Here is an 11,958-nt window from a genome sequence, read left to right as displayed (position 1 = left end):
CAGCTGTCCCTGATTGAGAACCATACCCGGCCAAAACAAAGAAATACAAAACATAGAAAAAATAACATAGAATGCCCACCCAAATCACACCCTGACCAAACCAAAATAGAGACATAAAAAGCTCTCTAAGGTCAGGGCGTGACACTCAGAGCCACACACAACCACAGCCACAGATTAATGCTTGACTAATTATGGCATTGGAATTGTATTATATGTGATATTTTGCAATATATTCAGTACTCTGGTAATACGATACTCCAATTCTTTACTCATACGAGAAGAAATCACACCTTTTGACAGTGATGCATAGAAACACACATAGGAACATGGATTAGCATAGATTTATTTAGGCTTAGCGTAGGAGTGAGCGCTGTAGTCTTGAGCTCACTTGACAAATCAGCTCCAGCATTGTGCCAACGAGGCCTACATTTAGGAAGGAATCAAAAATAAGGCAACCAGCTCCCTTATCACTTACATCAATTCAGCTTTAGAGGAAGTGTTGACCTACAGACTTCATACACTTCCATATGAAGTGTTGGTACAGAGGCCAGGCTCTATTATGTCATAATTGCTCACCTAGTGATGAAAAAAGCTACATTTAGATGTAGTAATAGCACATCCAACCTGGCGTTGGTCTCCACACTCTCATGCTCTTTAACATGTAGTAATATCATTGAATAAGATTAAATAAGACACTCGTGCTCTTTAACATGTAGTAATATCATTGAATAAGATTAAATAAGACACATGCTTGCAGCGCTGCACACAATTAGTGTATGAACTAATGTTCATTGTTATTGCACTGACCCTGCTGAATGGCCAGTGCACATGCTCATACCTTGAACAGTACTTAACTCTTAAATGCTGGTGGAGAACAATGGAATGCCCCGGGCTGCGTTCTCACCTCGGCATTCAGACATTGCTGTTTTACTTTCATACTGTATGTGCCTGCAAGTGCATCTAAATATTCATTAGCATACTGTGTGCGTGCGTGCGTGGTTAAGTTTGAAGCTTCTCTAACCTGCTCTGTGTTGTTGGCCACTGGAAACACCTCTGGTTGTCATCGCTCTCTGTGATAGAAGATTAGCTTTAGCGCAGCAGCTGTGGCAGACAGATTCTGCTAGTGAGCGTAAACTGAGACCACACAGCTGATTAACCCCTTCACTGCCGGCCAGGGAAATTGAAATGTATGCAAAGGTTTCCCAGTTATGCAAATACTTGCACCATGACGTGAAACCGTGAAAGAAAGAAGGCCATGTTTCAGTTATGGTGACGCACAATCACATGTATTCTAACTAACCTAACTTTCCTGAGAGTATGATGGAAAGTTTTCATATGTAACCCAACATCCTTCTATGCTTTGCTCTCTATCTCTCGCTCTTCTTTCTTGAACCAGTTCTAGAACAATTGATACATCCATACTTCTCTGCTTAATCATAGCTTTCTCATGCATGTTTCTAGAGAGAATCTGGGTAGGATGCATGACTGATCTTACAGTGCAATGTGAGTCTTTGCACTGGCCCCCATATAAATTTCTACAAAAATGCGGTAACACCTCTTAAACTTGAGTGATATCTTTATAATGCTAGTAAGCTTTGGGCTTTGGTGGAGAGAATGCGTTTCAGAATGAACCTTAGACAACAATACATAAATTGCCAAAAATTATTTATTTTGATGGACTGTGAAAAACCCAAGGGATCATCATCTATTAATGTACTGTGTGAGAGCAGATATGACCTTTTCTGTCATTTAAATATTTGAGGCTGTGAGCAAGTTGATGGCGTTCAAGGTACAATGTGTTCAACCACCTTTCGTTACAGACCTTTAGTGCCCCCTGTGTGGAATATCATTTGTCATTACATGGGGATCAACATTTGTTTGTGAGTGTTGCAAGAAAAAATACACATGGATAATGTTATAATAAAATCATGCCGAGGAAGCTTTATTCAAAAGACGGAGGATGAGACACGATGTGTCGTACAGTGGCTTCAGATCAAAAGAAAAACGATACAGTCACTGCCTCGCAGTCCAACCAACGGTATTTTAAACGAAGCACAGTTTGAAGGCTAAGCAAATGTCATTCACATTTCACAGATGCAAGGCAACACTACATCTATTCCAGATAAAGGGGTAATTTTTATTTGTATAAAAGGAAGAATTATATAGGTGTTGTGTTATGTGGCACTATCCAGGTCTTTCTTGCAAAAGTGGGTTCTTTCGGCAAGAGAGACCTGGTTACCGCGTAGGGATGAGCAGGGATGAAAGCAGCAGGGATGAAAGTACTTTGACAGCTTGTGGCTCCTGTTGGATCTCATAGGAAAAGTCTGTTCCAACAGTACTTCTGAAAGTAGCTGCTGCTGCTGCTTATGCACAACAGCCTGGATCGGTGGGCGCTGAATCATTTCTGTCACCTTTGTGGTTTGTGGTTGAAAGGGCAGTGGAGGTACTAGGATGGCAGGCAGAGCAGACGCTGGGATGATGCTGGCTGATCCTCTCTGGTCCATGGTAGGCCATGAGGTCTCAATAGGGCTCCCAATTGGCGCAGCCGTCTAAGGCACTGGTCCCATAGGGCGACGTACAATTGGCCCAGTGCCGTCCGGGTTAGGGTTTGGCCGGGGTAGGCCGTCATTGTAAATAAGAATTTGTTCTTAACTAACTTGCCTATTTAAATAAAGGTAATAAAATGAAGGTGTGTGTGTTTGCGCGACCCCCTACAATTTGCTTTGCTCCATCTCTTCAGAAAGAGACTCTTCATCCACCTCCAAGATCGAGGGCAGTGATGGAGAGACACACACATGGAAGAAAGGCCCAGACTTAAAGTTAACATCCCAGTGAATGGGCTTCACTCTCTTACTGCGCCCTCGTTGGCTATTCTCCCATTCCCGCTTGGCCTTGGCACGGGAGGCGGGCATGTGCCACCGCTTGATAGGAGGCTGTTCCGCCAGTGGGGCCAAGGGGGTCAAGAGGATTTCAAAGGGGCACTTCTCGCCCGCCTGCATGGCTCTCCTACTGGTCAGTAAAGCGGTGTGGTCGGTGCGACATGTGTGGCTGGGCGTAGGTCTGGGCAGGGGGTGACAGCCATCATCTCCGCCTACGTTAGCTGGCTGGCAGATTAAAGGTGGACCACAGAGGAATATCCTCTCAGTGCTACTGAAGGACAGGGGCTCAGAAGGTAATATGATTTGTTTGTCACCCAGTTGTTCTTGTAGCTGCTGGTCCAGCATAGCAGACCGGATCTGTAAGAGCTGGATCCTCTTGGACACACGCCGTGATCTGGCGTTGGCTGGCCGGGCTGGCACTGGGTAGGCAGGTGGGGCAGGCACTCGGCTGGAAGGAACCGGAGAAGCAGATGGAGTAGGCACCAGAAGGTCAGGCACATGGCTGACCATTGGGGTAGGCAATGGGATGGCCATCTGGGCAGGTGAGGCTGACACTGCAATGGTTGGCAGCACAGTGAAAGAATTGGTGCTCTCCCTCCTACCCATGGAGTTTATAAGCTCTAAGGTCTGGTTAGGGAACCTCGGAGTGCTGCCGTCAGTATGTCTTGTTATCCTAGCTATCCCCGTCTTGGGTCGTGCCAGGCTTCTGCTGGCCTGGACCTCCGGCTGGAGGAAATCCACAGGAGAACATGGCGGCTGCAAGAGGCTGCCGTCGGACAGAGACCGTCTGGCCTGAGCAGGAGGAGAGCGGGGACTTTGGTCCTGGATGTTAGACGTCTGGAGAGGATTGGCCTGGATCCTGACCTCAGACTGGCTGCATGGAGTCCCAGATAAAGGAGCTACTGCCTTGGCTGCAGTGGAGCATACATTGGGCCTCTTAGGGATGCTTCCTGGTGTCTGTGGTCTGCTGGATTTAACCTCTGGCTCCTGCTTGTGGCTAGAGGTATATGTGCTCCCTCCGGTTTTGGTTAAGACCGGACCCAGACACTTGCTACCCATCTGTCCCTCCAGCTGCAGACGAGGCATGCGAGGCACCTTGGGGGTGTTTTTGATCCTTTGGACATTGAGAGAGGTCACAGTGAGCATTGGGAGCCTGATGGGTGGAGTGGCCATTGGAAGCCTTCCCATGTCAGCCCTCTCTTTAGTCCCATCCATGTTGTGGAAGTGGGATCGGCTATTCTTTCTCCCTGGTGGCATTGGCTGTAGGACAATATCACTGGCACTCCGGACACTGAGGATGTCTGTCAGACTGTTCTCAGAACTGTTCTGACTGGTCTCTTGTGTCCGAGTCCTGAACTTCCCTCTGTCTTTCATGGCTGTGAGAGTCACAGTGGAGGAGCAAACAGCAACAAAAAGCATGTTTGAGAATAAGAATATAGAATAAATTACAATAGATTTTGATCAAAGTTGTTACTATAAATGTGTGTTTTTCCACTTTCAAAGGACATTCCAATTCCTGCCAAATGTTCATAAATTCATAAATATTTAGGATTTACAGACTAAGGCCTACCTTCAATTTGGACTTCCAGATAATTTGCACACGTAGGATTTGACTATACAGTTTCAACAATATATTCTTGAAAACAGAAACACAAGACAACAAGACCTAGTCACAAATCACAAAACATAACAGTTTCTGACAGTTATTGATCAAATTTAAGATCTCATAAAATAAAAGTAATGCATTTGAGATTATTTCATTAAATTATAGGTCCTACCTCAGTTCAAGAAGAGCGTTAATGACCTATCTATGGAATGTTTTATTTTAACAAAAGAATGCTTCATTATGACATCATGTACATTATGTCATAGCAGCCGTCCGTCCACATCATAAAAGTTTGTCAAATCCACTTGAATAGGCATGAAATGTAACTTTAAATATAATAGGACTAATTCAACAATTTAATAAAAATAATAGTTTGACAATAGTTATTCAGTTTACTGGCTTTTATTTTCATTACAGTAGTGGTTTTGAATTTATTAAAATGAGAGTAGGCCTAGTGAGCTTAGTAGAACTCGATCGCTCATTGAACATCTGTGTGGAACGTTCGCAGCTGATGCCACAGACGCCTTTGGGAAAAAATTCACTTTAGTTTCATATTCAACTTATCAGCATATATGCACGGCAAATAAATTCTCACTACTCAAATAAATCTGAAGATCGCAATTATCTATTTATTATAGCATCTTAAGTATGGAAAGTAAAAGTATGAATTTAAAATTCCTTAAATTAAGCAAACCGGATAGCCAGGGTCACACTCGGATATCGTTTAAAAACAAAGCATTTGTGTTTAGTGATTAGTGAGTCCGCCAGATCAGAGGCAGTAGGGATGACCAGGGATGTTCTCTTGATAAGTGTGGGAATTGGACTATTTTCTGTCCTGCTAAGCATTCATAATGTAATGAGTACTTTTGGGTGTCAGGGAAAATGTTTGGAGTAAAAAGTACATCATATTCTTTAGGAATGTTGTTAAGTAAAAGTAAAATATGTCAAAAACATAAATAGTAAAGTACAGATACAGTACTTTAACGTATTTTTACTTAAATACTTTATATTAAAATAAAGAAAGTTGCACACTCCATATATAAAGTCTCTTCTCCAACCTATCTCCTGATTCTGCCTCCTCAACCCTCCTCTCCTCCCTTTCTGCATCCTTTGGCTCTCTATGTCCCCTATCCTCCAGGCCGGCTCGGTCCTCCCCTCCTGCTCCGTGGCTCGACGACTCATTGCGAGCTCACAGAACAGGGCTCCGGGCAGCCGAGCGGAAATGGAGGAAAACTCGCCTCCCTGCGGACCTGGCATCCTTTCACTCCCTCCTCTCTACATTCTCCTCTTCTGTCTCTGCTGCTAAAGCCAATTTCTACCACTCTAAATTCCAAGCATCTGCCTCTAACCCTAGGAAGCTCTTTGCCACCTTCTCCTCCCTCCTGAATCCTCCTCCCCCTCCTCCCCCCTCTGCTGATGACTTCGTCAACCATTTTGAAAAGAAGGTCGACGACATCCGATCCTCGTTTGCTAAGTCAAACGACACCGCTGGTTCTGCTCACACTGCCCTACCCTGTGCTTTGACCTCTTTCTCCCCTCTCTCTCCAGATGAAATCTCGCGTCTTGTGACGGCCGGCCGCCCAACAACCTGCCCGCTTCACCCTATCCCCTCCTCTCTTCTCCAGACCATTTCCGGAGACCTTCTCCCTTACCTCACCTCGCTCATCAACTCATCCTTGACCGCTGGCTGCGTCCCTTCCGTCTTCAAGAGAGCGAGAGTTGCACCCCTTCTGAAAAAACCTACACTCGATCCCTCCGATATCAACAACTACAGACCAGTATCCCTTCTTTCTTTTCTCTCCAAAACTCTTGAACGTGCCGTCCTTGGCCAGCTCTCCTGCTATCTCTCTTGGAATGACCTTCTTGATCCAAATCAGTCAGGTTTCAAGACTAGTCATTCAACTGAGACTGCTCTTCTCTGTGTCACGGAGGCGCTCTGCACTGCTAAAGCTAACTCTCTCTCCTCTGCTCTCATCCTTCTAGACCTATCGGCTGCCTTTGATACTGTGAACCATCAGATCCTCCTCTCCACCCTCTCCGAGCTGGGCATCTCCGGCGCGGCCCACGCTTGGATTGCGTCCTACCTGACAGGTCGCTCCTACCAGGTGGCGTGGCGAGAATCTGTCTCCGCACCGCGTGCTCTCACCACTGGTGTCCCCCAGGGCTCTGTTCTAGGCCCTCTCCTATTCTCGCTATACACCAAGTCACTTGGCTCTGTCATATCCTCACATGGTCTCTCCTATCATTGCTATGCAGACGACACACAATTAATCTTCTCCTTTCCCTCCTCTGATAACCAGGTGGTGAATCGCATCTCTGCATGTCTGGCAGACATATCAGTGTGGATGACGGATCACCACCTCAAGCTGAACCTCGGCAAGACGGAGCTGCTCTTCCTCCCGGGGAAGGACTGCCCGTTTCATGATCTCGCCATCACGGTTGACAACTCCATTGTGTCCTCCTCCCAGAGTGCTAAAAACCTTGGCGTGATCCTGGACAAAACCCTGTCGTTCTCAACTAACATCAAGGCGGTGACCCGTTCCTGTAGGTTCATGCTCTACAACATTCGCAGAGTACGACCCTGCCTCACGCAGGAAGCGGCACAGGTCCTAATCCAGGCACTTGTCATCTCCCGTCTGGATTACTGCAACTCGCTGTTGGCTGGGCTCCCTGCCTGTGCCATTAAACCCCTACAACTCATCCAGAACGCCGCAGCCCGTCTGGTGTTCAACTTTCCCAAGTTCTCTCACGTCACCCCGCTCCTCCGCTCTCTCCACTGGCTTCCAGTTGAAGCTCGCATCCGCTACAAGACCATGGTGCTTGCCTACGGAGCTGTGAGGGGAACGGCACCTCCGTACCTTCAGGCTCTGATCAGGCCCTACACCCAAACAAGGGCACTGCGATCATCCACCTCTGGCCTGCTCGCCTCCCTACCTCTGAGGAAGTACAGTTCCCGCTCAGCCCAGTCAAAACTGTTCGCTGCTCTGGCACCCCAATGGTGGAACAAACTCCCTCACGACGCCAGGTCAGCGGAGTCAATCACCACCTTCTGGAGACACCTGAAACCCCACCTCTTTAAGGAATACCTAGGATAGGATAAAGTAATCCTTCTAACCCCCCCCCCCCCCCCTTAAAGGAGTTAGATGCACTATTGTAAAGTGGTTGTTCCACTGGATATCATAAGGTGAATGCACCAATTTGTAAGTCGCTCTGGATAAGAGCGTCTGCTAAATGACTTAAATGTAAATGTAATGTAAATGTTGTTCCAACCCGTCTGTTGGCCTATCACAGTAGAGGCTGAGCGTGGTTTAAACTTTGCTCAGCCTATCGCCGGCGCTCAGGCTAGTCCCAGTCTCTTGGCGCTCCTTGGTGTCCGGCGCTGTTGCTGTGTAGATTACGCTCCCACACCCTAGAGACTGGGGCCAGACAGTTCTGTAACATTGTCTGAGCTATTTGCACCTGCATAGAAAGCATACTGTTCTCGCTCAAGATTAACCACAGCTTCTCAGCACACTATCTGGGGCACAATGTTACTTTCAGCACACACACACAGACGCCCAGGCTAACATTTGCTAATATTATATCACATGTGATAGTGCAATAAACACAAATCCTAACACTAACACCAACATAAAAGGGGTTGTTGTTGCTGTAGAACTTTTCACAGATCTAGGAGCAGTTGACCGCCACAGAATGTGAACATTAGCCACTGATATCTGACATCAGTATAGTTTATAAAAGTGTATCTGTCTGTGTCTTTCGGTTTCTGTTTAGACTACATCAAAGATAGAGAAGCTGTGCAGTCACACCATGTTCAATCATGTTACCTAATTAGCTAGCTAGCTGACAATCTGGTTGACCTGTAGCATATAAACATTTGTTGGCACAGAAACAAAGGGGATATAAAAAATGATTGCTCAAATTCCCCCCGCCACTATCTGACTGGGTTAATTACTTAATATTAAGTTAATATGGACCCATTGTCTTAGACTTGAAATCTTGGACCGGGATTCAAACACAGGCACTCTTATTTCAGCCATAGGGACTTGTAACTCGACTCGACTCAAACATGGGTGACTTTGACTCAACTCAGAGTTAGCCATAGGGTCTTGTGAATTGACTCGGACTTGTGCTTTAGTGACTCAACTACAACACTGCTGCCATTACATGGCTACTACTACTGCTACAACTAACAATTCTAGCAAGGGGTACCCCAGCTTGGATACACTTTTCTGCGGCTCCCTCAAAAGCAATAAGCAGACATTTTGATTATACCTCCCAACTCAACTCCCTGTTGGGGAGTCTATCTACAAATAAACGCAGCAAGAGGATTACAACAGCTAACACGGGAAGCTGAAACCCTGGGATCCGCCTTATGTTCCCTCAGTTCTACCCCATTTTGAAAAGGTGCTTTTCATCCATGACCAGGCCATGTTTTGGCAGTTTTGCTGCACTAGGCAAGACAATTGCAGACATTCTCCAATCCGGCAAAGAAATAGGCCTATAGTGTACAGTGTCGGCCTATAATGTAATTTTATAACTAGGCCTACCATAAGATAGCCTCCCATTTGTAAAACATGCAGTTGCATTGGCTTTATTAACCTAGTCCCGATTCCTGACAAAAGCTTATAGGGACTTGTCCTTTAAGATATGAACATCAGTTTCCCAAGTTTATTATGAGTTTTCTTGAGGCTTTTTGCAAAGAGATCAATGCTGATGTAAAGGCCTATGTCTTCACAGCAGTACAAACCTGAAACCACTTATTATCAGTACATTGTATTCCACCTTGTGAAACCAGGGGTCTAGTGGAGGGTAAATGCAAATAGGATTAAAAAATGGCCTGTTATGAGAGAGAAACAGATTGTGAGAGTAGCTGAGTGCCAATAGAGATGAGATGGCTGTTAATATCACTAGGCTGTTTGGTCTGTGTGCAGGTAGTGAACCTGATTGCTGAGGGGTTAGGTTGCTAGTTAGAATCTTAACCTGCCATTAGCTACTTTTGTGTCAGCAAGTCTACAGACCATTCAAGTAGCTGCACTTAACACCTCACTGATACTGATTGTGTAAACTACAAACCCAAATTGTCTAAGGAAATGTAGGTGACAGTAATAATATTGCACACATATTCAGAAATCTGGGCTGATCATTGTCTACTTGCCATAATTTCCGCTGGAGAAGCTGTCCCTCCCCCACTGCAGTGTGCACAAAAGTACCAAACCACCAAAACTTTCACAGGTCAACACAGTTCCCCTTCCCCCACGCTGCAGTGACAAATCTCTCCCCAGGGTTGCCATGTACATTGTGTTGTCTTTTATTGAGGTACTTTTAAAACTTTGCTGCGGGAAAAAAGTGTTGGTTGCTGCGTGCAAATATTTATACTACTTCTATATTGCACCGTTATCAACATGGTATTTTTTTAAAACCCATTAATTTCCCTGTAATCTGCTGAGATTGTAACAGTTTTCAGGCTTTGAAGGCGGGTTTTTACTGGAATTACTAGAAATGTGAAATTGATCTGGCAAGCCTGTCTCTGCCTGAGCATGATCACAACAAAAGTAGCTGTGCAGCAAGTTTTTTAAGGAAGAGGAGGATGGTTGTAGACGTTCGCATTCATGCAAGAAGGTAAGCTATTAACTAAACTGTTAACCAATATTTTAACTAAAATTGTATGTGGTGTATTGGCAAGCAATGCATGTTCCCATTGTCTTTATTTGTAATTTCTGTTAGCTCATGTATATCTTTCGGCTGAATCCAACATGCATTGACAATGTCTGAAAGCCATATTGTGTCAGATATACTGCGTCATGAGATTGAAATTGGTGGGCTCATCCAAACAATTCATTAATGTGCAATTGTTACTTTATACTTATTTACTGCTTGCTAATGATTAGCGTGCTAGCTAGCGGTTAGCGTGCTAGTTTAGCATAATTGGTAAAAATGTCTTGTGGTTAACCCAATGTTACATGCATTGGAAAATAATATTGCTAGTGTAACTTGAATTGGTTTACAAGCTAGCTAGAAAAGCCAGTTCCTTTTCATCTGTTTTGTCAAGTCATAAGCATGCAAACGTGCTGAAATATTTAAATAAATCCCCTCATTTAAGTTTTGGCTGTTTTTTTATCGCCATTACCCAAAGAGAAATAAGTTGCTAGTTATTTTGGCTTTGCATTTTAAAGAGTGAAACACCACAACAAGAATAAAGATTGTGGAAAGTGTCAAATTTGGTAGGACTGTGCCAATTCACATGCCTTGCTTTAGCCATATCACTCATACTGTTTCTTGTTTTGTTCATCCATAAAAGCAGATCAGCCTTAGTTGCATCCAGGAACTTGCATAATGTGCTTATGTTATGCGCTTATACTTGCTTTTTTACTTTGAAAGTCGTCTTAAAAAAGGAAATTGTAATAGATGTTTGTAGGACCTCTGTCAGTCAATGATAACAGTCATTGGTGTCCACCAGCCCATCCCCTTTGTTGTGTGCTGAGCAATCTTGTTATTCTTTTAAGTCTCAACCATTCTTTTAGAAACTTGTCTTCCTTTACAAAGGCACTGCAGAGGCTAAGAAGATGCATGGAAACTCTAAAAGAAACATAATTCAACATGTAGGCCAGATTTGAAAAGGAAATAATAAATCCCGAAGCTCAGTGTAATGGCTCTCGTCGGTGGAAGGAGAGGAGGACCAAAGCGCAGCGTGGTGCGTATCCATATTTATTAGAATACTAATCAATTATGAACAAAAACAATAAACAGACGAAAACCCAACGAAGCTACAGTCCCAAACTAGTGAACACAGACAAACCAGGAACACACGAACAGGAACAATCACCCACAAACCAATAGTGAAAACAGTCTACCTTAATATGGTTCCCAATCAGAGACAATGCAAAACACCTGCCTCTGATTGAGAACCATATCAGGCCAAATGACAAACCTAAACATAGAAACACATAACATAGACTGCCCACCCCAACTCACGCCCTGACCATACTAACTAAAGACAAAGCAAAGGAAAATAAAGGTCAGAACGTGACACTCAGGTTTGTCAGTTGTTTAGAATGAGGATACTGGGGATGGTTGAATCATATTCAATTGCCTAATTTGCACATGACTAGTTTCATTTTATTGTATCCTTAGATGTCAGACACCGAGGCTGCCTGCACCGCCGTTGATCAGAACAGACAGCGTATACGTAAGTTAGTGTCATTCAACACCAGCACATACTGTAAGTTCGTGTGAATCAGCTTTGTAAATCAAAGACAGGCAAGTCTGCACTTCCATCCCATATTCATTGTTTTATAACCTAATGTAGAGGAGCACAGAGCCATAACTAATCAAAATGTGCCAGTGTCCAAATACTTAGTGTTATTTGTCTAGTTGTCCAATATACTTTTCTTCTGCAATACAGTTGACCAAAGCTATGCTTGGATACAGGACTGATGACTCAATAACCAGTATTGACAACAGTGTAGATGG

General features: G+C 44.4%; 1 long non-coding RNA gene across 1 annotated transcript; it reads left to right on the top strand.

Moving 5' to 3' along the window:
* Positions 1-7,607: 7,607 nt before the first annotated feature.
* Positions 7,608-11,951, top strand: LOC129866752 (uncharacterized). The gene is made up of 3 exons (XR_008761525.1): positions 7,608-11,179; positions 11,620-11,674; positions 11,891-11,951. It is a non-coding gene; the product is annotated as an uncharacterized LOC129866752 (long non-coding RNA).
* The last annotated feature ends 7 nt before the right edge of the window (positions 11,952-11,958 follow it).

The sequence above is a fragment of the Salvelinus fontinalis genome, chromosome 12 (genome assembly GCF_029448725.1).
Source record: "Salvelinus fontinalis isolate EN_2023a chromosome 12, ASM2944872v1, whole genome shotgun sequence".
Taxonomy (NCBI): domain Eukaryota; kingdom Metazoa; phylum Chordata; class Actinopteri; order Salmoniformes; family Salmonidae; genus Salvelinus; species Salvelinus fontinalis.
This window is presented reverse-complemented; position numbering and strand designations above follow the sequence as displayed.